Consider the following 26,029-nt stretch of genomic DNA (forward strand, 5'->3'; position numbering starts at 1 on the left):
TTAGACTGGATATTGTTTTAAGATGCTGATTGATTCCACACCCCCCGCCCGCAAGCCAGCACGGCCATCCGGCATTTCTGAAGGGGCTTTAAGAGAAGTTAAAATCGACAGAGGTGAGAAGTAGAGAACGATGAATACTAACGTTGCTTCTTACCAACTAAAGAGCAGGCCAGCAGGACGGGATGCGGTGTGTCGGTGTCTCTGCCATCCTCCCGCCGGCCCCGCGGAGCGCCCCCTCTAGTGGACGGAAGCGGGAATTGCCTCCCCCGGCGGCCTTTCTCCTTTGCACATGTACCTCCCCTCCCCCTCTCTCAGGAGATGCTGGATATTATTAACCTTCAAGAAGCGATACAGCGAGATGAATGTTAATCGTGAAGGGATTTCTAATCAAGTTTAATGGTGTAGGACAGAGAGAAGTTGTGTTAGCAGTTTTAATTCTGCTAGAAATGCTAATTGTTGCATTTCGTGTAATAGGTGAGGATCATATGAACGTGGTAACAGCTCTGTTTCCATTTGGAAGTTGTTGCCTGTAATTTTGAGACAAGTGTGGAGGAAAGGGACAGAGTCCTTAGTGCTGATGACTTGTCAAGAGGCTGATTTCTTGGGAAGCATTAGATATTTAGGGCTCGATGTCTACTCAGTTCAAGAAAAGAGTGAACTCCTGGGAGAAAAATCTCTGAGTATGAGAAGCCCTGGGGAGGTTTTGAATCTGCAAGTATCACATGTCTCCACTAAAGGATGCAGAGGTACCGATGATAGGAGCACTTCCATCTTTTATGTTTCCCTTTATGTTTCACTGCCATTTTTGCCAACATGTGAAGGTAACTTTAGAAAAAAACAAAACTTATTTTGTATTGGGGTAAGTCTATTAATAATGTTGTGATAGTTTCAGGTAAACAGTGAAGGGACTCAGCCATACATACACACATATCCATTCTCCTCCAAACTCCCCTCCCATCCAGTCTGCCACATAACATTGAGCAGAGTTCCATGTACTATACAGGAGGCCCTTGTTGGTTATCCATTTTAAGTATAGCTGCGTGTACAATATTTTTTAAAGCAGGTATTCACCCTGACTTAGGAAATAGAGCACTCAGGAGTCCTCCACGAGCAAGGAGAGTGTCCCCTTTCTCTGGCCTGTCTCCCTCACTGACTCATGAGTCACTGCCTGTGCTCTGATGTAAGGTTGCCCTACTGTGCCCAGCGCTGATGCTCCCACTCTGCTGAAGTGGGCATCTCCTGTACTTCGGTTGTCTGTCCTGGTTCCCTGGCTACTTGAGCTGCGGTTCTTGCAGGGCAGGTATGTACGTGGAAGTGAGGGTGCTGTGCTGTGCTTAGCGGCTCAGTTGTGTCTGACTCTTTGAGACCCCATGGACTTTAGCCTGCCAGGCACCTCTGTCCAAGGGCATTCTCCAGGCAAGAATACTGAAGTGGGTTGCCATGCCCTCTTCCAGGGGATCTTCCCAATCTAGGGATCAAAGCCAGGTCTCCCACATTGCAGGCATATTCTTTACCATCTGAGCCACCAGGGAAGGCCAAGAATACTGGAGTGGGTAGCCTATCCCTTCTCCAGGGGATCTTCCAGAGCAAGGACTCTAACTGGGGTCTGCTGCATTGCAGGCGGATTCTTTGCAACCTGAGCTACCAGTATTAGATTTTAAATGAGCAATGTCTTCAATGCATACTTCTACTTGACTGTGATTACTTTGTATGGCTCAAGCCTAAACCACTCTGCTGCTAAGTCGCTTCAGTCGTGTCCAACTCTGTGCGACCCCATAGACGGTAGCCCACCGGGCTCCCCCGTTCCTGGGAGTCTCCAGGCAAGAACACTGGAGTGGGTTGCCATTTCCTTCTCCAATGCGAAGTGAAAGTGAAGTTGCTCAGTCATGTCCGACCCTTAGCGACCCCATGGACTGCAGCCTACCAGGCTCCTCCATCCATGGGAGTTTCCAGGCAAGAGCACTGGAGTGGGTTGCCATTTCCTTCTCCAAACCACTCTAGTACTGTCATAACTTACCTGCCAATGAACTGGAAAGCCTTTTGCTGCAGTGCAATTTACCAGTTCAGTGTGGGCCTTGAATAGTTTCCTTGTGTTTTCATAGTTTACATGTTCAGTCTAAGTTTAAAAAACATCTAAGTGATAAATACAAAAGATCAAAAGATAATCCATGAAGGCTCTGCACTTATATGGAGATGGTTCATTTTAACTGTGTTGTGCCAGCCTCTGTTTTTGGCTATTGTCATCATTCATCACTTTTTTTTTTTTACAGACGCCTCAAAAAATGATTCAGTGTAGAGGAGATAAAAGTGATTCCCGGGTGTTAACATGAGGTGCGAAATCAGTGACCAACATTAGTTTTCCATCAATAATGATAATTATGCTAATTAGTCCAGGCATCTCACACCTGTGCAAAGCCCTTATCCCTATTTTACAGATGAAGTAACTGAGACACCAAAGGTTAATTGCTCGCACAAAGCCTTGCCGCAACTCTGTCAGTACCACAGTTTAAATCTCCCACTCTTGCTTCCTTGGCAATAGAGAAATTATACTTCTCTTCAAAGAAGGGAAATTAATTGCTTGCATCACAGGAGATAGGCACTGATGAACAACAGAACAAAGATCACATATTGTTCTAAATTTGTAGACTCTTTCTGTGTTAGTGGAGACTTTGACTGTATTTTCTAGGTTGGAGTTATTTTAGTGTCTAAAATTCCACATTATGTACCTTTAGCAAAATCAATAGTCACCCATCCGAATGAGGAGATGGTGGTTAGAAATGGCACAGACCCCCGCATATCTTTGTTTGAAGAAAGAGTAAATTCAGTGAGATCGTCTCTTTTCATTTTCTTTCCCAGAAGAATATGTGTTTTTTCCCTCCCCAAATGTTTCAGTGAATGTTGCAGCTGTGCAGCAAGAGGCAGTTTTGCATGCATATATTCTGAGAACAATGTGGAGTATTTATCCCTGGGGATTAAAAAAACCCCGGCAACAACAAACTTGAAAACAGATGGTTCTGATACAATCTGATAAGAATGTAAACAGGAAAATATCTTTGTTGACTTATTTCTTAGTAATTAGTAATAATTAGTTATTGTCTGGAGATGAATTACAGTTTTGATTTCGCAAATGTGGCCACCAACAGCCTCTGAAAGTGAAACTAAATTTCTGGTATTGGTAAGGAATTACTGACTCCCACTGAAACCTCCCAATTAACATTCTCCTTGATTGATATATAAGAATGAAAACTTTAGAAAGGTTCATTTCTGAATTCTTAATTGTTTCATTTGTTACCATATGATTTAGAGATATTAAAGCCCTATAATCAAGCCATAAATGGGTTCACTGGAAAAATAGCTTAAAATGTCTCTACAGCTTAGAGCACTAACCCTCTGCTTCCTTCCTTCCCTCTTGCTTCCCTCCCTCCCTCCATTCCTTCTCTTCTTTTTCTGATCTTGTTATTTTAGATGAAGATAAAATCTTCTCTCTTTAGAGCCTGGACTGGTATTTCTTTGAACTCATTATCCTTTGTCAAAGACTGTATTTAGACTGATTATTGAGATTCAGTGTTTTGGTTACTGTTGCTGAATCACGCAGGATGGTTCCCTGTGTGCTGAGTTGCTCAGTCATGTCCACCTCTTTCCAACCCTTATGGACTGTAGTCCACCAGGCTCCATGGCGTTTTTCCAGGCAAGAATACTGGAGCGGGTTGCCAGGGGATCCAGGGGATCCTCCCGACCCATAGATGGAACCCAAATCTGTGTCTTCTGCATTGCAGGCAGATTCTTTACCCGCTGAGCTATCGAGGAAGCCCTTAGATTCAGTAAATATTTAATAAACGCTTCCTATTTGGTAGGCACTGGCAATACAGAGGTGAATCATACACGCTTTCTTCTTTTATGGGGCTTGTAGTTTAGATGGAGAGGCAGGTACGTAAACAAACAAATGTGCGTGTCTGCTCATTTATGTTTGACTTTGCGACACACGGACTGTAGCCTGCCAGGCTCCTCTGTCCATGGAACTTTCCAGGCAAGAATATTGGAGTGGTCTGTCTTTCCTACTCCCGGGGATCTTCCTCACCCATGGATCTAACATGTGTCTCTTGCATTAGCAGGCAGAGTCTTTATCACTGTGCCTCTACAAATAACTCTCCCTCAGTTGTGATGAAGTGGGTGGAGCGGCATAGAGAAGATGGGGAAAAGGATTCATTCCTTGGCTGAATGGGGAGCTTTACAAAGGAGACATTAGATCAGGTCTTAAATATTACTGTGTCGAATCCTGGCTGCAGAGATCCACAGGTTGTGAGATCCTAAATGAAAAATTAACATTCAAATTGCCAGCCAGTTCTTTGGATAAGTTCTTCAGTTGAAACTGAACAATGAAAACATTAGTTGTTTGGGCAACATGTAAGATCATGGGATTCTGCCACTATCTGGAAGTTTTGAGAGGTACTTTTCTTTCAAAAGGCAATACTTGTAACAGAAAACTTCAGGTGTATTCCTCCATGATATTATACCATTGGAAAGAGTAACCCCTTCTTTAATATTGCAATTCAGCCATCTGCAATTATTTGCTAGTAAAGTAAACGTATACAGGTAGTCTATGAAGTATATCCCAAAGACCCTTGGGACTTCTTTTTTTAAAGACAGTATTCAACAAATATTTAATAAGTGTTCTATGTGCCATATGCTGTGCTAGGCACGTGGATTAAGAAAATAAATAATATATGCAACCTCTTCTAGTGGAACAAGGTCTAGTGGGAAAGGACAATGTCAAACAGGTAACTCCCCAAATTATTTACTAATTAAAGTGTGACAAGCACTATTGTATGTATTGTATGTGATAAACAGTTGTAAGGTCTACTCAGCTTGATCTGGCGACAGCAACTTGATTTTATTTCTGAGAACTACCCTTCACCATTGCATCAACTTTGATGGGGGTGTAAATCAAGTTCCCTCCCCTCCCCATCTTAGCTTGTGATCCAAAATAGGCCAGTCAGGGGCTCTTTTTTAAGAATGAGCAGGATCTCCTTCTAGCTTTACAGTCTAATATCCTGAAAATCTGTGCCTGGTTCATTCCTAGCTTTTCCTTTGGTTTTGAGGGTTACCTATATCCTTCCAACACATTTGTTAAGTTAATCAGCTTCCACTGCTTGCAACCTGTAATAGTATGTATAGAACTGCCTCAAAATCCAGGATTCAAACAAGAAGTAAACTAAGAGGTAGCATGATTTTGAGGGTTTGGTGGAGTTTAAGAATAGAGAATTCATTTGACTGTGATGCTTAGAATACTCTATTTGCATAGCATGATTTTGGTGACATAGATTAATTTCTGTTTTCTTGCATCTGTAACAAATACTATTTCTATGATAATATCAGAATTAATAATATTTATAAACAATGTAAATATTATAACCCTTAACAGCATAAAAGCTATACCCTGACAGAAGTTTGGAGGTGGAGAGGTGTGCTAATGTAAATAAATCTTTTCTAAAGCTGCTAGATCTAGAAATGGAGAGACAACTATGTTATACATGCAGATAAGTTATCCATTTACCTAACTGAAGAACTAAAAATTCGTGAATTAAATTGGGGAGAAGATAGAGAAGGAAAACATATAAATGAGTGAAATCTTTCATCATGTAGAGAAGTCAATAGCTACTGAGTGTCTAAGGTTGAAAATCAAAAAAGGAAGATGTAAACATATAATTTATTTAGAGCTCATGTAGAAACCGCTGGAAGAACTAAAATCTAAATTTACTAACAGTGACTTCCTTTGGGGAGAAGGGGCCAGATAGAGAATATATTTTGATGTGAACTTGGCTGTAGAAGATCTTGCGTTCCAGAAATACACAAGCCATTAACCTAGTGATGGCATTAAGAAAGCAATATTATCCTGAGCCCTGTTAAGACGAGCATCATTTGTAGCCAGGAACTAATCTTTGTATAAATTCATCCAAGGTCAGGCTTTTATTTGAACATTACACTTTAGGTCTGTAACTTGAAACATATGTATGAAAATGGCATAGAATTCATGCATAGAAAGAAGGAAGTGATGACAGGGATTGGAGGCTGTGTATACAGGGAAGGTGGTGGGTTATTTATCCTGGAGAAGAGAAGGCTGAAGAGAGACAAAATTAACAAGCTCTGAGCAGTGAAGTGGAGCTGTAGAGAACACAAGCCAACCTTCTCCCTTCTCCCTGGATGGAGCAGAAGAAAGGGAGTTTCAGTGGACAGCACCAGGAAAGAGTCTGTTTTCAAACACAGGAAGACTTCATGATCTGTAAGTATGACCAAACTGTAGAACAGGCTGTTGCAAGAAGTTTTGGAGTACTTTAGAAAGAAGACAGAACCATTCATTTCCAAAATATAGGGCTTATATCAGAATTCAGTTTCCTTTGGTGATGCAGCAAGCACATTTTACAGTCTGATGTCTGTGAATTTACATACAGAGGAAAGTTAATGATAAAGTGGTCTAAATAGTTCTACCTTGGCTGTGATTCCCAGGTAATGGCTCACTAGGGAGAAAAAAATCAATATTCACTATTTTTTCTCTCCAGGTTACTTTATAATATATAGTCACACATGTATATGTATTACTTTATATATCATGTTTTAAAAGAAATGTGTATATTCTTAGGAGTGTGTGTGTGTGTGATCAGTCGTGTCTGACTCTTTGTGACCCCAAGGACTGTAGTCCACTAGGCTCCTCTGTCCATGGCAATTTCCAGGCCAGAATACTGGAATGGGTTGCCATTCCCTTCTCCAGGGATCAGACCCACATCTCTTGCATCTCTTGCATTGCAGGTGGATTCTTTACAGCTGAGCCACCAGGGAAGCCATTCTTAGGAGTAGCGTATCAAATTCAGTTTTTGAACTGCTATTAAAATACTCATAGTTCATTTTTATAACAATGAAAGTATATGTTTTTTAATGCTAAGACACTTCAAAAACTCATAAAAAACAAAAATACATTTCTTTCATTAAAAACTGAGCAAGTAAACAGAAAACATACACAAAACGGCCCTGCCATCTCCTGGCTGCTGCCTAGGTGTTCCAGCTGGGTTTCTCTGGTTGGAATCTGCTCCTCCAGGCTGTCTTTCAAGAATGAGGTAGGAGACAGTGATGAGTTGCGTCTTCCTCCTTCCTTTCATTGCAGTTGGATCTCATTTCCCATTCTCTGCTACATCTGTGTTGACACAAGTAGAGTGAGAATGGAGCACTGATTTACCTACACTTAAATCAGGGCGCTCCCTTTCCAAAGCTGGTTGTCCAGTCTGTGCGTAGGTAGCCCTGGCAAGACACTCAAAGGACCATCTGACTGTTGGTAAAGGCGTTTGTGTTTAACATATGAATAGGAGTCTTCAACTTTGGATCTGAAGACAAAGCATGGCTATCTAAGGCTCATGCTTACTTGAGATTTGGTGTAGAGGGGCAGGAAGCTGGGATGGAGTAAATGACAATTGGTTCTTTAAGTGGTGGAAGCTGCCACAACAGGATTCCAGAGCTAAAAGAAGTTTGAAAATTGCAGACCATGCTGGTCGCAGGAACATAGGCATGACCTTACTGACCGGAACTTTCTAGTCACGCATACTGCTTAAGTTATATATTTGGTCTCCTTTCAGGGCAGTCTGCCCATCACCTGTCTCTAATCTTTGGTGTCAAAAGAATACTCTGGTTTCTCTTGATTTCCCCTGGAAAAAACACACTCCTTTCTCTCTACCTCTCCTACCTATACAACAGCTGTATGGAATATGCAGGAGCTGGGGTCCTCCTTTGTTCAGCTGCTACTCCAGTGTGCTTAAATCTTTAACCCTCTTATGCCCACTTAACTCTAAGCTGGTCGCACTGTTTGGACCCACATCTGCCCTGAGCACACACACGGAGACCATGTGATTGCTCTCAGGCTCAGCATAATGAGCTCAGGGATTTCAGAGCTAGAAGGAAGTTCTAAGGAATATCTTAAGCTTTTAATTTATAGATGAAAAATCAAGACCAAGAGAGACTAGATATCCTGCCTGAGACCAGGCTGCCTACTGGCAGATCTAAGACTAGAACCCAAGTTGTTTATTTCCTAGGATTTTGCTGCTTACTCCAGAAAGCACCTTCAGAAACAACAAGGGTGGCTCTCAGTTCTCATCAGCTCTTCCTTGTTCCATCCAACTCTGGAGTTGTCGAGGGCACAGAAACCTTCGTTAGGGGGGCCACTGGTCCCTACAAATCAGTATTTAAGAAACGTCATTATTATTAGAATACAGAGATATTCTCTGTAACTTGGTATGGTTATTTGCCTAAATAGATCTATAGCATTCATATTATACAATAAGCAGAGGTTTACATGAAAAGATCTACGCAGATAAATATTACTTAAAAAAAATGACACCAAGTAATTCTTTGTCTTTCTCATTTTAGTCTCTAAAAATCTCAGAGAGCTAGTGATTCTTGCCCTTTTGTTCATCAGTTTCCTTAGCCCTAAAATAAAGCAATATGAGATAGTCTCTAAGATCTTTTCAGAACCTTAATAACTTGGATCTCTGGATTTTGATTTTCTGCAGAGTTAAGATCTGGGGACTTTATCTTGGTTTTAAATACTTCATAATGAAGCCTTACTAAAATGTATGATCCTCGCCTGTTGTTGTAGACTGCAGACAGAACACTTCGAGTTTCCTCTTGGTGAGCCCATATCAGTGTGGGAGAGCATCCATGAGGCTGAGTTACACCAACAGCAATGTCCTCAGAACCTAAAACAACCTTCATATCACCATTTTTTTGAGTTCTTTTGTCAGAAGGGATGTCATTTCTGAAAAACAGAAAAATAACAGGAAGAGAAATGAAGAAGGCTCAGAGGTTACTAATGAATGGGGAAATTGGCCAAAGGCAGAAAGCCAAGGGCCTTTTACAACCAAAATGTTTTCTTTCTTTCTTTCTTTTTTGAATATTTCTGGCATTGACACTTAGCTCCGGAGCAACTACCTCACAGGCTGGGCTAGGCCTAACATTTGACTGGTTCAGCCTCAAGGAATCCAAGGAGCAGACCCATGTGAGGCTTTAGGGTGGTGGCAATCAAGAAAATTGAGAGGTGCAGTCACTGTTAAGAAGAAGCACCTAAAGATGAACCATTTGTTGACCCATTATATTGCCATCCTGGGCTTTTGACAGTATAGCTCATTCATGTAGAAGTATATACATGGTGTATTTCGTAAGACTCTGAGTTCATAAATATCCTCTGACATGAACAGTAGATTCTAATCTCTTTCACTGTGGGAACTACATGACTTTCTTCCACCGTTCCTGATGTCACTTGTGTGAGGAAATGACTTTTAATGTCCTCTGTTTAACTGGGCAGAGGGATGGGGTCAAGGGAGGTGGACACTGATGACCAGGACAGCAGAATATAACCCTCTAGGCATGTTGTGAATCTGTCCTGACACAACCAAGCATGTATTCTAGCTATTGTCATGACTGACATCAGCTTCAGTTGTAGAAGCTAGAGAATATTTTAAAATATTCTTTATGCTCAAGATTACATAGGTAGTATTACATATCTCACACACAAAGCTAAAAGTAGAGATGCAGATTTGAGAAGCCTACAGAAGAATACTTATTTTGTACAATGAAAATGGTTGGGGAGGGTTAAAGAAGACAGAACACTCCTGGAACAGCAGGGAGATGTTTCGGAGGAGTTTCGCAGGGAGGAGAGAGAAGCTGGAGAAACTGTCAGGGGCTGTGAGACTCTGCGGCATTGACAAGCGGGCTTGGAGAGAGCTTGGCTGCGTGTTAGTTACTGAACGTGCTGCCTCTTCACTATTGTCCACAAATAGTGATCTCAATTGACATGAGCTGTCCTTGGTTTTGCGTCAGAATTTAGAGCCCCGCACTATGAGAAGGCTAACCATAAGTGAAACAGTTTTATTTTTATTATGAAGTTTTATTCAGGCTTCAGACATTTTCATTAACAAGAGCCTAAAGGCAACTTCTGAAGTCAGAGCTGGACACACCGCTCTGTTCTCTGCCCCAGTGGTCTCGTTGCAATGGTCACTTGTAGTCTAGTTTACGTAATAGCTGGGAAACCAGTACAGTTGGTTCTGAATGCTTAGGCTCACCCAAAAAATTTAAAAAAGAATAATAAGATAAACAGCCTATAAAAAAAGGCAAGAGCTTCTAGCTCAGCTACGATATTTTGGAAAAATCATTTAACCTCTCTGGAGCTTGTTTTCTGTGTCTGTAAAAGGAGGAACTTGAACTCTTGATTCTAAGCAGCTGGGAATGAAGCATATCAACTACCATGCCCACGGCACAGATACATTTTGGAACAGTAGTGGGCTCTGAGTTTAAACTGTTTGAATAAGTAATTGGTAAGAGAAGGTGTACGTCAAGGTTGTATATTGTCACCCAGCTTATTTAACTTATATGCAGAGTACATCATGAGGAACGCTGGGCTGGAAGAAGCACGAGCTGGAATCAAGATTGCTGGGAGAAATATCAATAACCTCAGATATGCAGATGACACCACCCTTATGGCAGAAAGTGTAGAGGAATTCAAAAGCCTCTTGATGAAAGTGAAAGAGGAAAGTGAAAAGGTTGGCTTGAAGCTCAACATTCAGAAAACAAAGATCATGGCATCTGGTCCCATCACTTCATGGGAAATAGATGGGGTAACAGTGGAAACAGTGTCAGACTTTATTTTTTTGGGCTCCAAAATCACTGCGGATGCTGATTGCAGCCATGAAATTAAAAGACGCTGACTCATTGAAAGGAAAGTTATGACCAACCTAGATAGTATATTAAAAAGCAGAGACATTACTTTGCCAACCAAGGTCCGTCTAGTCAAGGCTATGATTTTTCCAGTGGTCATGTATGGATGTGAGAGCTGGACTGTGAAGAAAGCTGATTGCTGAAGAATTGATGCTTTTGAACTGTGGTGCTGGAGAAGACTCTTGAGAGTCCCTTGGACTGCAAAGAGATCCAACCAGTCCATTCTAAAGGAGATCAATCCTGGGTGTTCATTGGAAGGACTGATGCTAAAGCTGAAACTCCAATACTTTGGCCACCTCATGCGACGAGTTGACTCACTGGAAAAGAGTCTGATGCTGGGAAGGATTGAGGGCAGGAGGAGAAGGGGACGACAGAGAATGAGATGGCTGGATGGCATCACCGACTTGATGGACATGAGTTTGAGTGAACTCTGGGAGTTGGTGATGGACAGGGAGGCCTGGCGTGCTGTGATTCATGGGGTCGCAAAGAGTCGGACACGACTGAGCGACTGAACTGAACTGAACTGAACTGAACTGAAGAGAAGGTGATTCTACTTGTCAGCTCCCCAAAGGTGTGTTGACCTTTGTCATTGCCAGGCACCTGAGTAGTGGATCAGAGAACACTCTTGTAATCTTGGCTCTGCTGTGAAATCAGTCTCACTCCAGGACCTGGCCCCCATTTTACCATGAAAATGGTAAGGGAGTAGGGCCACAGGTTTGCTAAAGGAAACCTAGGGCAGCTTTATGCTTCCCTCACTGGAAAGGTGGAAAATTCCATTCCATGAGCAAGACCGTGCCGTGGCTCAGGAGGCACTTAGTGTGTTAAATGTAAAATTTCCTTTGTTCGGCTCAGATTTCATCAAGAAACCTGTTACTTAAGATTTGGCTGGCTGGTCAGATCTACCTACAGGGAGAGAAGGAGCTGGAGTATTTTGGTTCCTGTGATAGTTATAGCTCATTATAAATGCTTAAGCAAGAGCAGATGATATTAATGTTGAAAGAGAATTTAAAGAGCTAGAACCTGCTAGAGAAACAGTGAAGGGTGCAGGAGGGGCGGAAAGATCGTCACCCTGTAGCCCTTAGAGACATTTTGTAGAGCTTGGGGACGCAGGTTGGAGGATACCGATGTGTCTGTGTTGCTGGCATTTACATGTTTGGTGCAAATATCAATAGTGGATTTGCTTTATAATCAAGATGGCACTTTGCAATGCATCTCTCATAAAGAATGGGAATCATTTGTTAAGGACTGATGTGCATTTATTTACTGATGTGAATAGCATTTATGACAAATAAATATATAGCAGAGTGGTCATAGAATAAATGAGCAGTATCAATTTAAAAATTGAGCCAGTATGAAATTGCTGAAAAGCAACAAGCATTGTGAAGTCTTTTCTATGTGGAATTATCTCTGTGTTTACGGATTGATATACTTCCATATACTTCCAGTGGTACTAATACTAATGTCAAAAAAGTCTTGAACATTTCAGAAGTGGAACAATTTTACAGGGACCTCTGTCAAGATATGAAGTATTACTGGTTAACAGGGGAACATATGCTTCTTTTATGTCATTTGAAATGTATTACAACAATTATTAAATAAGTATCCAGATTTATATCTGTCTTTTAAATCTCAAACTAAAAATCCTCAAAAAGCATAAACACAAATGCCCTCAATCACAGAAAGGGCTGCTTAGCAGTCTAAGAAAAATACAATTAAAGAGGCCAATTTTTGGCATCTATGCAATTATTTTAAGATATGTTTAGAATTTGCATTTAGTAGCATGATTGGGTTATTAACCACGCAACTTATCACCCTTAGTAATCATATTAACAGAAATAAAATGTCCAGAAACTAGGAATTTGATTAGCAATCTACATTTTATACTAATTATGGGAGGCACATTGTAGATTATAAATATATAAGATAAAAATCCCAGGTTACTGAGTGCAAAAAATAAACTTTCACATATTTTGACAAGCATTGCCTGGTCTGAACTATTTATAATACTTTGGAGTGTGCTAGCATTTTTTTTTTGTAATATAAAAAGTAATAGAATCATAGTAATATGAGGTCCCACTAGAGATATTTGCTATTAAATTGTTGCTGAGTGCGCTGAGGTTTGGGGTAGAATTATCGAGTTTGCAGATTAGCAAAGCAGGTTCTGGCAATGTTTTAAAATTGAGTCAGTGATGCTTTAAAATGAGGCATATTTTAAGGATTCACAGGAAGAATTTAAAAATAGATGAAAAGATTGGTTTGTTATCCTCAAGTGGCCTATGTTAATTAGTGCTTTTATGTAAACTAATTTTATGGCTGTCTACAGGTTTCAGCATACACAAGCAAGGGTGCAGGAATGAGGCAAAGTTCACAAGAGACTAATTGAAAATGAGGTGTGACATTAATTTTAAATAAGTGTTTTCCCATTTTGTTTCGGCTTTCTTTTTATTTTTTTAGTCTTTCCCATTTCAACCATTATCAGAGCGAACCCAGAATGGCCCGATTGTCTGAAATTAGCCTCTTGTCTGTTTCTGATCCTAAATTTGATATACTTTGAATTGCACCCTGAGGATTGCCAGTGGGAGCTCCCTTCTCTCCTGGGCACTGTAAGCTTTGCGGGATACCAAAAAAAAAAAAAAATTACAATACACTCATCTCTTCCCCACTTGCCATGGGGAAGCTTGAGTTTGTGCCTTTGTTTCTCCTTGCTTTGAGCAAAGTTGCCCAACATAAAAAAACCACTTGATAAGGGCGGAACAGTTAAATTGACTCTCTTCTCCCTGTCCACCAGTTTAAAAATGAAAGGGTCAGTGGTATAGCAAGAGAGGAATTCTTTACATTTGCCAAATAATGGTTTTAATTATTTTTAATTATCTATGTGCCACTGTAGGATTACCACTGGTGAGGAGGTAATTATGGGAAGTTCTAGTGGAAATCCTAGAAGTTTGGCAGAAATCATTTTAGACAGTCATCTTCAATTTATTTTGAAACAATGTCTTAAACCAGAATTAGGTAGTTGTTTAGTCACATATAAGGTAGTTAGCTTGTATGATATGATTAAACAAAGTAATTTTTAATTAACTACCATGAAGTATCTGTGCTGGAAAAACGATCTTAAACATTTTGCTAATTTTCATGGTATTAATAATTATACCTATTAGAGGCCTGCCTGCATGCACACTGTCTCTTCATGTCTGACTCTTTGCGACCCCATGGACTGTATAACCTGCCAGGCTCCTCTGTCCATGGAGATTCTCCAGGCAAAAATACTGGAGTGGGTTGCCATGCCCTCCTCCCGACCCAGGGATTGAACCTGCGTCTCTTGTATTTCCTGCACTGGCAAGTGGGTTCTTTACCACTAGCACCACCTGGGAAGCTGATTGGAGGTCTTTATTATACCTATTTAAAGAGCCTTTCTTTAATATTAACATTAATTATTGTTAATTCTAATCTTAGAATTCCAAGGATCCTAAAATGTTATCTTATCTAGCTTCTTACCTTCAGAGATTAGGTTAAAGCGCTGCCTCTTCCTTGAAAATGATTCTTTCTGCCCCAAACCTTGGCAAAGGCTTCCTGGCTTTGAACTCTGTATGGTATCTGTGGTGGACATTTGGTACTTAGCGTGGGTTACCCTGTGTTACAGTTCAGGCATGTGTCCTATCTCCTGAACTAGAGTCACACCATTAGAGGCAAAACCTGGGTTTAGACATTTCAGTCTATATCCTGAAATCCTGGGGCTGTGGTCTACCGCAGAAGATCATCATGATGCCCTGAGGGTGATGATATAAATTTATCTTGAAAACCCTGCCAGCCCTTAACAGTCCTCTCCTGATATTTGATAAACAGCTTGAATTAGACGGTGTTAGAAGGAGATGGCAACCATCCCACCTAAAGTGGGCTTCCCTGGTGGCTCAGACTGCAAAGAATCTGCCTGCTAGTGCAGGAGACCCAGGTTCAATCCTTGGGTCAGAAAGATCCCCTAGAGAAGGGAGCGGCAACCCACGCCAGTATTCTTGCCTGGAGAATTCCATGGACGGAGGAGCCTGGGGCTCTACAGCCCACGGGGTCACAGAGTCAGACACGACCGAGTGACTTACTCAGAGATGCCTGGGGACTTGGAGATGGTCTAGTCTAATTTCTGTTTCATATATAATGGAGCTGAGTAAAACCCACAGAGACAAAATCACTTGTCTAAGACAAGTGTCTAGTTCATGACAGAATTTGGACCAAAATTCCAATTTCATTGCCTCCTGGCCCAGAACTTTCTTTGCAGCATGCCATTTGATGTCAGCACCCATGTGCATGCTCCCCCCTCCACCTTAGGTTTGTTCATCAGAATAAGTGTCTGAGGTGCCAGCCGTTTGTTTTTTCCTTTGTGTTCATGAGCTAGAGGCAGCCTCTGATGCGACAGATGTGTTTTGATATCAGCCAGTGACCCTGGAACTGAATTTACAACATCCGGGTATTCTACATTCTTCGGAACATGTGATTTTTTTCCGCCTCTGAATTCTATGTTTTTTGGTTGCTTATAGAAGATCAAAGTGGAAGCTTTGGGAAATAAGTCTTCATCATTCACTACTGTTCCAAATTGGGAAAACCAGGTCAGTGAATTGTTCCTATGGTTTGGAAAGGCCATTTGAAGCATTCTTAGACATGTAGCTAAGCAAGTCTGGCGCTCTCTGACATTACATAATTTCTCCACTAAACCAAAGTTCTCATTGAGTTTGCTGTATAACAATATGTTACATTGGATTAGCTCAATATTGGCTCAAAGCTCAGTGTCATCATTTGTCCAGCCTTGTGGTATTTCCCCAAATAGGGAAGCTGACAGGTTTTAGCTGACTGGTTTTTCTGTCACTGGGAGAGTTTTTAGTGAACAAGTACAATTGAGTTTTCATCTGTGGCAGATGTTATCTTGTTTCTAGTTTTTATTCAAGTTGTTTTAAGGAAAAGTACCACCCATTTGCTCTGACCAACTTAAAAAAAAAAAAAAGATGAAAAGATCTTCTCAGCACAAATAATAGCAAAAAAGCACATGACGATCTAAGCTTTTGAACTCTCAGACAGCTGGAGAGCCCGGAATTGGCATAATTCTTTCTTTACTAACTTCAGAGCCCCATGTGTGTGTGATCAGAGTAGACTGTGTCGCTCTGATCTTAAACAGCCCTGGTGTCACACAAGGAGTTTCATTTCTTGACTAAATAGACTGTCTGGTTTGAAATTTGCATCCCACCATGAAAAGCAGGACAGTACAGGGAAGTTGGCAGAAGCTTCTGCTGACATTTGAAACAAGTACCACTTCTGCTTCTCCTAACCCCAGTGCATTGGGACACTATGTGGATGTGGGGACCCAGCAATTCTGAAGTCTCTCCAAGGAAGGAGAATCCAACAAGGCATCTAGTAGTGACAACTTGATTTGCAGTGTAGCCCAGGTGAGTGTGGGAATGAATTAGAAATATACCATGAAAACTTCCCCTATGGTCAGTGCCATATTCAGGAAGTTGCAGACACTGGCAGCAGAGGATGTACTGGTGTCAACACCTCTTCTGTGTGAGAGTGGAAGCACTGTGATTTGTAGTTACAGGTTCCGTATACTTCCAAGTCTAAGTGGTCCACTGGCTACCCTACCTTGGCATTTCATGAACTAAAAAGGTTTCCAAAAATAATTTGAGGACTAACATAGAATTACCAACCCCCTTCCACACTCAGTCCAATAAAGACACTGAACACACCCAGTCTTCCTTGCATCTTTGTTTCACAGAAAAAGAGAAATTTTATAAAATGAGAGAACCACAATCTAAGGCTGAGGTCCTTCAAATCGAATAAATTTAATTTAAGGAAAGAGTCCCTACATCGTATCTCTTAAAAAGAAGTCCTCTCATTTTGCAGCCTGCCTCTGAAAACATCGCACAGACCTCCCTTTGAGAAAACAATGCACAATGAGCAACGTTAGCAGACTCTCACTGCTCATGACCGTAGCACCGGCTGCCTTTCTGTGTGCTTGACACTGTGTTTAAATTCTACCTGAATGTCTCTTCATTCTGGCTGGAGCCTTACTCCCTAGTTTTGAGAGTGCTGCTAGTATTATCATAATTTATTCATTCACTAATATGTACAACTGCTCTGATTCAGAGTAATGCTTGCAGAGACCCAACTTCTGACTGAATTCCCAATTCCATATTGCAGGAATGGAATCCAGGATGTCTCCCCTTGTTTCCAGAAGCTCCCACCTTCCATCCAGGGCACAAAAATTTCTAAAAGTTTATAGTTAGCCTGGGTGTCCCAGGTGGCTCAGATGTTAAAGAATCCACCTGCAATGCAGAAGACCTGGGTTTGATCCCTAGGTTGGAAAGATCCCCTGGGGGAGGGTATGGCAACCCACTCCAGTATTCTTGCCTGGTGAATCCCATGGACAGAGGAGCCTGGCGGGCTACAGTCCACGGGGTCACAGAGTTGGACACAACTGAATGACTAAACACGGCACATAGTTATCCTGGCATACTGAGGTGTCAACAAAAATTCTTTACAAGGAATTAGGCACCTGGGCTGTAATTTGATGTTCTGATGCTAACTAGCCAGATGGTCCTAAACAAATCATTTAAACATTCTGGATCAGTTTTCTGGTATGTAAGATGGAGATAAGACCACCAGCCATGCTCTGGAGACTGTAATTTATTGGATACTCTCCGAGCTTCAGTGTTCTTAATCTGTAAATTGAGTGACTGTGGGTGACTGGATGACTAAGATCTTTTTTCTTTTTTGCTTACAAAGGTTGTTAGCATTTGTGAGTAGGATTTGCACACACCAAATATTCAGTGAAGGCACAGGATGGGTCAAGCACTGTGCTGTATCTCAAAACACAGGAAAATCCTGCACTGTTTATTCTTTAGGTCGTGTTTAGAAGGTCATGCTTCTCTCATTTGTATTGATAGTTCATTTCTCCATCCATTCACTCATTTGTTTAATTAACAAACATGGACAGACCCAGGCCACGTGCTGGAGAGATAAAATAACCTTGCTGCCCTCAAGGAGCTTGTTGTGCCATGAGAGACAAAAAGCACATTATATAGAACACAAGCAAAAATTGTGAAATAAGCCTGTGTCTATTGTTCTTGCTGCTGCTGCTGCTAAGTCGCTTCAGTCGTGTCCAACTCTGTGTGACCTCATAGACGGCAGCCCACTAGGCTCCTCCGTCCATGGGATTTTCCAGACAAGAGCACTGGAGTGGGTTGCCATTTCCTTCTCTATATTGTTCTTGAGTATAAGCTTATTGAAGAACAATTCTGTCTCTGCCCACCATCTCTCTGCCTTCTGTTTTTTCCTATTAATATACAAAGAAACTCAATGTTTGATAAAGTTAGGCAGAAGTTATTCAATCCAATATAATTAGATAAAACATCTTTCTGACAATGAAATTCAAATAACAGAATCTAATGTAATTTAAGGGCATCAAAAACCAAAGAACATTTAAAGTACCTCCAGCCTGTGAAATCAGTTCATTTGCTCAATGTAGTTAGTTCACCAAAATAATTATTCATCCTCCCCTTCCTCTCAAAATACCCACTCACTAACAGCAACAATAAATAAGGCAGAAAAGAAGAAAAATCCTCTTAAGGGCATAAGATTTTCTCATTTGCTTTCTGCAATGATAAAATTAAGTAAACACTTACCAAATAGCTACATTACTTTGCATGGGGTAGAGCCAGCCTTTGACTGCCAGGTAAAATTTCTTGTGGTTCATGAGGCTAAGAAATTACTTCTGCTTTCAACAAAATCATGTGTATTCAAAATCTTACTCAGTTAAATTCAGGTATTTGCAAACTTTAAATGGAAAGGCTTTGTATGTTATCCTTTCTATTTAGGAATAATTTCAAAGGCACATTACTTATTGGATAGCTTTCTGTTCACAATTCCAAACCAAAATATACACGTCTCAGGCAACTCTGACACTACAAAACCCTTGACATTGTACTGCTTCATACAGATACTAAATGAATATTTGTTTAATGAATGAATATAGAAAATCAGTTGGATTAAATTAGTGATCATATCATCTTTCACTTGTACATTGCTTTACAATCCGTAAAGTGCTTTCACATTTATCCTCTTAAAGAAGAAATTAACTCTACGCTGGATTCTACTTTAAAGCTTTGAAGTTACCAAATCTGTCCTCAGCCTGAAGTGAATAGTAGAAATGTGCTAAGAAGTGTGAATAATTAGAAGAACAAAACAAAACAGAAACAATAACATGTACATAAAAAGCTTAATAAGCAAAATAAAATTAAACTAGAAAGGAAAACGGTGGTTTAAAAGATTGTCCTACTATTATTTTTAAATAATCTAGGGCAGAGTTGATCCCTAAGCCAGCATTCCACATCCAAGGAATGTTTACTCTTATGTGTATGAATATGTGCTCGTGCAAAGACATACCCAGGCGTGTGTACTGCAGCTTCACTATTCTTCCTAGAAATCTAGCCAGAAAAACTAGAGAATCATACATTTTTACAGTAGAGCTTCACTGCAGGCATCCAAGATGGCAGCCATTCACATAACCAGACAACAGAATCTTTTATTTTTTCCTAGTTGGAGCCACGGCTTTGATCTAGCTGAATGTCAGTAATAATAGTGATGACCAATGCTCCCAGATAGTCACCTAAGGACCTCCAAACAGATCCCATCATGCAACCCTCTTTCTTTGCTAAGGCTGTGGATGACAGAAAGGAATTCCTTCCTTGAGGAATGAGAGGAAGCTCACTTCAGTTCCTGGACACCCCAGCTCTCGTTTTTGTCCCAAGAGCTCAGACATCAGTCCTGATCTTAAACTGCTGTTCATTCTAAGACATCTCCCAGAGAAGAGCATTTCAGCTGTATAAGCTGAGGGATGCTACCTGCACTGTGGTGAGTGTTAAGTCAGTAGTAAGTAAACTACTAAATTCCTTGGGTTTTTCCGTTGTTGATGTTGTTCTTATTTTTTTCTTGGACAGTTTTAGTCATTAAACACACATAGAAACATGGAGTTATAAATAATTCACAGGAAGCTTTTTTTTTTTTAAGTGTGCGTTTAAAGCATATAAGTCTCTGAAAAGGTGTGTTCCCAGCTGTGTGCATGTACCTTTTTGGTACTGCCTCACTCAGATTCCCTGAGTGTGGACTTCCTAGCTCACAACCCTGAAGTACTCCCAGGCCACAATCAGGCTCGTCAGTATCTTGTTTTCTCAAAATTAAATGCAAAAGAGATTAAAAGAAGAAACAAAAAAGAGAACTAGAAGTCAGGCAATAGTTGGAAAAAACCATCTGGGCTTCTCGGAGACCTGAGTTTATCAAGATGCTCATGAACACTTATAAAGAAAGCCATTCGAAAGCTCACGGGCTTCCCAGGTGGCGCTAGTGGTAAAGAACCCGCTTGCCAATGCAGGAGACATAAGATACTTGGGTTCGATCCCTGAGTCAGGAAGATCTCCTGGAGAAGGAAACGGCAACCCACTCTAGTATTCTTGCCTGGGGAATCCCATGGACAGAGGAAAGTTCACGTCCAGGAGGACTGTGATGGAACAGGGGAAACATTTAGAATCAGAGGACTTGGGTTTCAGGTTCCTGTTCTGCCACCTCATAGCAGTTGAATATCGGCAAATCACTTTATCCTGGAGTCTCAGTTTCCTCATCTGTAAAATAGGGACCTGGTTCTATGTCACTGTCTTTGTGAAGGTACAATGAATAACTACATGAAAAGCAGTTAGTACTTTATAAAGTGATGTCAAAAGATTTTTATAGCAATAACTATTTTGTTATAAAAGTAATACATGTTTGTTGCAGAAAATTTGACAATTATGAGTTGTAATGTACTAACAACATGACTGAGGGATTTGGGGGATCAAACACAGATCCTGGTAAGTCTGAAGCATCAGTCCTAACATTATTGGACTTTACCTCCCTGTGTGTTCAGAAACTCTGCTTGGGACACACTGCCCAGAATGCCTACATGGTGAAGGTCATTTAAAGAGTTTCCATCAAAAGTTTTCTCAGAAGGAACCAGCCAGCAAAACTCGCAGGTGCTCAGAGAAACTGTCATGTGTCCCAAGACCCATGGGATGGGAATCAGGGGCCAGAACTCTAGTCCTGATCCTCTGTTACCTCTTCACTTTCCTGGGCCTCGGTCTTCTCATTTGCAAAATGAACCATTGGAAGAAACACTCTTTGAAGGGTACCAAGGTATGGTTTCCACGAGTCTTTCTCAGTCTGTTGTTTGGGTGGACTCTTCAAGCACAAAGAGGGATCAACTGGGTGAGTCAGACCCGCTTGACGTCAGTTCAGGGCACTTCTCACAGTATTTCTGGGTGCCTTCAGGAATTTTGAACACCACTGTCACTCCATGTCACCCCTAAGATGGGGGAAGGGGACCCAGTCAACAAAAATGATGAGGAGTATGAGTATTGTTCAGTTTAAACATGTTTCCATTTCCCTCTTGTTTTCTTTGAGTGAATAAATAAAACCTCAAATATGGCTAGAAAGTCAGAAATCTGTATTGGCTATAGATTTTCCCCCCAGAAGTAAGTAGATAGATCAAATAGAAAAGATAGGACTAAACAAGGGGGAAAAGGCAGAGAAGCAGCTGTCAAGAAGTACCAGAATTCTTCTTGTCGCTAAAGGGAACAATAATATATTGCAGGGCATTTCAGTGCTGCTCCAGACAGTGGATTTCAGTCTGGATGGAGCCCTCGGAGTGTTCTGGAATGAAAAGTTCTTCAATATGTTTAAATGCTGACATACAGATTTAATGTTGGGGTTCTTTGACCTGAAATCACCACCAGGCTCTACCCTGATTAAAGCATTTTTATGGGGGATTTGGATCTTGCTAACATTTGCCCATTGAAGACAATTTACTGAAAAGTTGGGTCAGATCTTATAAGAACACAGTAAAGAAGAGAACCTTTTTTATTCTTTTTAACTTGTCGTCAAGAATATCTGCTGTCAGAATATTGTGTTCAATATTAAAATGTAGTCTCTTAATAAAATGGTTTTGCTTTCACTTTAGTGTGACGATGGTATGCATTAAGCTCTGAAAGACCTGAGGGCCAAAAAACAAGAGATATTTTAAAATGAATTTTTAAAAGCATTAGAAATTTTAAAAGTAGGTTTCTTTAGAACATAGTGAAATGTAAGTTGAGAAGGTAACTTGCCAAAGAGACGCTGGTCTTGTAATGTTACTGGAAAAATCTTTCTGACTGAACCAGTAATACCCTACTTTAAAAAAAAGTAGGGGGGAGGCTGAGGTACTGACATTAAATTCCATGCAAATATTCTGGTTATTTAGTAGTAATTTATCGTAGCTTTACTGGAAATTTTCTGCTCTTAGTTCTTAAAAGGTTTTATAGTCTCATTTAGCACTTTTACTCCTAATAATCAATATTGATTTTACTTTATTCGTTTTGGATTTTAAAATTTTTACCTAGAATTCAAATCTTAACTGTTTTTAAAGTAACATAGCTCATTAAAAAAAATCAGACTTACTGGGAGACATTCCTTGCAATCTGGAAAACTATGAATTTCCACTTATTTAAGGTGGGTTCTTTATCGTAAAAGAAATGACAGTTCTGGGGAATATGGATTTGGAATCTTTGACAAAATATTAAACAAGAACATGTGCAGCATTTTCCAATATCTTTTCAAAAATAGGTGGCTGTGGTTATTTTGCCTCATATTGTGGATTCTGGTTTCAGCCTGGCTATTTATCTCTGTATTTAGTGTGTTAGTGTGTCTAGGAGTCACTTCTACTGCTCACAAGTCAAATTAACTTTACAGGGCACAATGCAAGCTGGAGACCACTGAGGTAGCCCCAATGTACCATGAGAGGTCCTCAGGAGACAGTGGACGCTAGGGATGATTCCTACTCCCTCCCTGTGTTGTGAGGGGAAACTGGAATTATTCATTTTTTACATCAATAGCCTTCCCCCTCATATTCCAAGCTTTCTCTGATAACATGCCACACGTAACATCTGGAACACAAACACTTCTCCAAAACCCTTCAATTAAACCTGCAAATTGTTTTCTTTAAATGTTTCCTGTGATCTTTTATGTGGCGTTCAATTTCATCTTCTTTTGAAATTTAAAAGATGACTTTTGGGGTTGTGGTTAGCATTCAGTGACACTAGCAGAAAATTAAAAGCGTTTCTGAGGTCTACCTTTACCAGTCCCACATTCGCAAACACTGGAGCTACCTGGGGTTGGCCGGGGAATGTCTGCTGCCACATTAGTGATGTGATAATGGGCTTCACATATCACCTGGACATTAATAGAGTGAAACCACTTACTGCTTCTGAAAGCAGCTTTGTTCTCAGCGGGTGTCCTGGAGGCACTGTATGAGTACAATGGACTTTATATCATGGAGGTGAAAATCAGAAATTACCTAAAGTCATCTTTATTGCCGGGGTGTACTGAGGTGTGTGTGTGTCTGTGTGTTGTTCATCTTTGTTTAACAGGTCCACTGATATTTGATGGAAATGACCAAAATTCAGCTAGTTGTATAAAGTATTTCCAAGTCTCCAATCTGCTCTGCTCTATGACACGCAAAACTTCTAATGACTGGGGACCTCTAACCCAGCTGCAATAGCCCATCAAAGGTGCAACTTTATTCTCTCATAACAGCCTTGTAATGTGATCAGCAGACGTATCTGCAAACTTTTCCCTGAGCTGTGCAGATGTGGTCGTAAAAGAGGCGCGTATGCCATTGTGTATTTCCTACTTTCCTCCGAAAATGAATTTGTTTTCTGATTATGGCAGTGTGGTTGCTTGCCGTATAAAATTTCCTACAGGTGCACTCTCTCTTAAAAGAAAGCCCAATCTATGAAAATCAGGAACTAAGAATGAGAATGATTCAGAGCTATTAATAATTTTATAAGACTCCTTTTGCTTTGTAAAGGTATTTGCCAAAGAAGTCAATATATAAAAGGTTTCTCTAGTGCATTTACAATATTCTTCAATGAATCAAATGTAGATGTTTAGGTATTTTTCAGATAGGCCCCTGTCATATAAACTATAACGTGGACATTATTAAATAATTAACTTCATGAGTTTTTGGTTGGGAAAATTATAAACCATGAATTGACTTGCTGTATATGTTTATTTTAAAATTGAGCATATATATTTTACCTGAAAAAAATGAGGCCTTGAATTATTGTTCCTCAAAATAAAATGTATGGCTTCTAAAACTTAGTTTTGAGCTTTTAACCTATTTCTCCTCTGAGGAATATGGGCTTGTGAAACAGCGTACATTCCTCATATCACATTCAAAGTCTAATCTGGTTTTTTCCAGCAATCACATGGATAGGTGTAAACAGATAAATAGTCACTGTGCACCATTGACTGCCATGGCTCATTTTTCATCTTTTGAAATAAAAGCCCAGGAGAATTTTTGTCAGAATAAATTGAAGATAAAAAAGTTCTCTTTTGAAGTGGATACTTTGAACATGGCAGATTTGTAAGGACTTTTCTTTTGCCTTCGACTCCTTTTAAGATTTAATTCTACAAATTAGAATGTTATTTATTATAAATAGTGTTTATCTGACCCTGGATTAAGGAATTGCTTTTGAGCCAGAGTTGAAGTTGTTTTAGTTTTTGTAATTTCAGATATATTATCTGGTTTAACACTAAATTTAAACTTTTTAAATTAGCTGACTTTCCCCTTAATCAGTCACAGTTACATTCCTATGTAAAAGCTGAAAATATTAACACTCACATTTTCCTCTAAAGGACTCTAATCACATTACGATCTGAAATAATATCTCCTTAATGATTCTTTGAACAACACGGTCTGTGTTTTCTTTCTACATGCAGACTTTTCACAAATAACACGGTCTACAGCAAGATAAACAGCACTTTAACATGCTTTGCAATATGGAAAAAGGCAAGTTAGAAAAAGCAAATGAACCAAATATCTGTACTTGTAATAAGCTTCTAGACCACTTTAATGCAGAATTCACAATAGTTATATACATTGTTCTTTGAAGGATTTTAATATCTTTTTCCATACAAGGTCATCCATCAGGTAACCAAAGAAGGCAAATTACCTACAGGGGAGAATCTGAAAAAGTCCAGAAATACTGAGTGATGTATGGTGACAGTGTGAGAATAAAATACTCAGTGAATTATAACAATGCTAACTATTAGTAAAGAGACATGGTTGCCAAAATCATGATCATATTAGAAATAGGCTTGCTTTTTTAAGGTATAAAAAAATACCTTATCAATTCTGATCCACCTTCCATATTTCAAACAAACAGTGTTTGTTTAAAACAAAATAAAACAAGGCTTTCAGCAAATCCCTCAAGACATTTCAAATCCTACATAAGACACACCAGAATTAAAGAGCATTACATGGACTTCTAAACGACACAACTACAGAATTATTATCCATCGAGTTATAAGGAATGGCTTCCCTTCGAGTTCAGAGTTTATTTTTTTCCCCACAGTCAATGTTTAACCCACGAAACAGCTGAGTAAGGCCAGATGTGTCAGTTTTACCTTTCCAAGGGAATTCTGTTTAGAGAACGACACTGCAGCATGATATCCCGCATTGCTCTCTAATACAAGTTTCTTTGCCAAAATTCAATTTTGTGCTATATTCATTTCTTTTTTAAAAAATATTTATTTATTTGGCTATGCCAGGTCCTATTTATAGCATTTGGGAGCTTTAGTTGCAGCATGCAAACTCTCAGTTACAGCACATGGGATCTAGTTCCCTGACCAGGGATTGAACCCCAGCCCCCTGCATTAGGAGTGTGGAGTCTTAGCCACTGAACCACCAGGGAAGTGCCTATTTGTTCATTTCTTGAAGGACCACTGGAGTTCACATAAATAAATAAATAGAACAATCTTTATACGTGCTCCATGCCATGGACCCATGGGCATAAATAACATGATGTGAATTCAAATACACATCCTTTCTCATTCGTTTCCATTCTCAGTGCCAACTTTGACTCAATAAACAATGACTTTCAGCTTAGTATGAAGGAAGCATCCAGTAAGTAATGCATGGAGAAGCGGTGCCCCTTCAAAGAATGAAACCCTTCAGAACAGCCAAGGGTAAGAATAAAACAAGCTCAGGAGAACAAAATACTTAAGGAGGTAGTTTCAATTTCACCTAAAGTGACCGAGTCAGGGAAATGTTCTCAAGCATGGTTTTGCTGATGACTTTTAAAAACACGATCCAAGAATAAGCTAGAAGATATTCATGACACTGGAGTTGAAATGGTCATAGAATTGGGCATGATCTGAGATCTCCTGC

Source organism: Moschus berezovskii, chromosome 2 (genome assembly GCF_049115385.1).
Source record: "Moschus berezovskii isolate FMDL1 chromosome 2, NW_MosBer_1.0, whole genome shotgun sequence".
Classification (NCBI taxonomy): Eukaryota; Metazoa; Chordata; class Mammalia; order Artiodactyla; family Moschidae; genus Moschus; species Moschus berezovskii.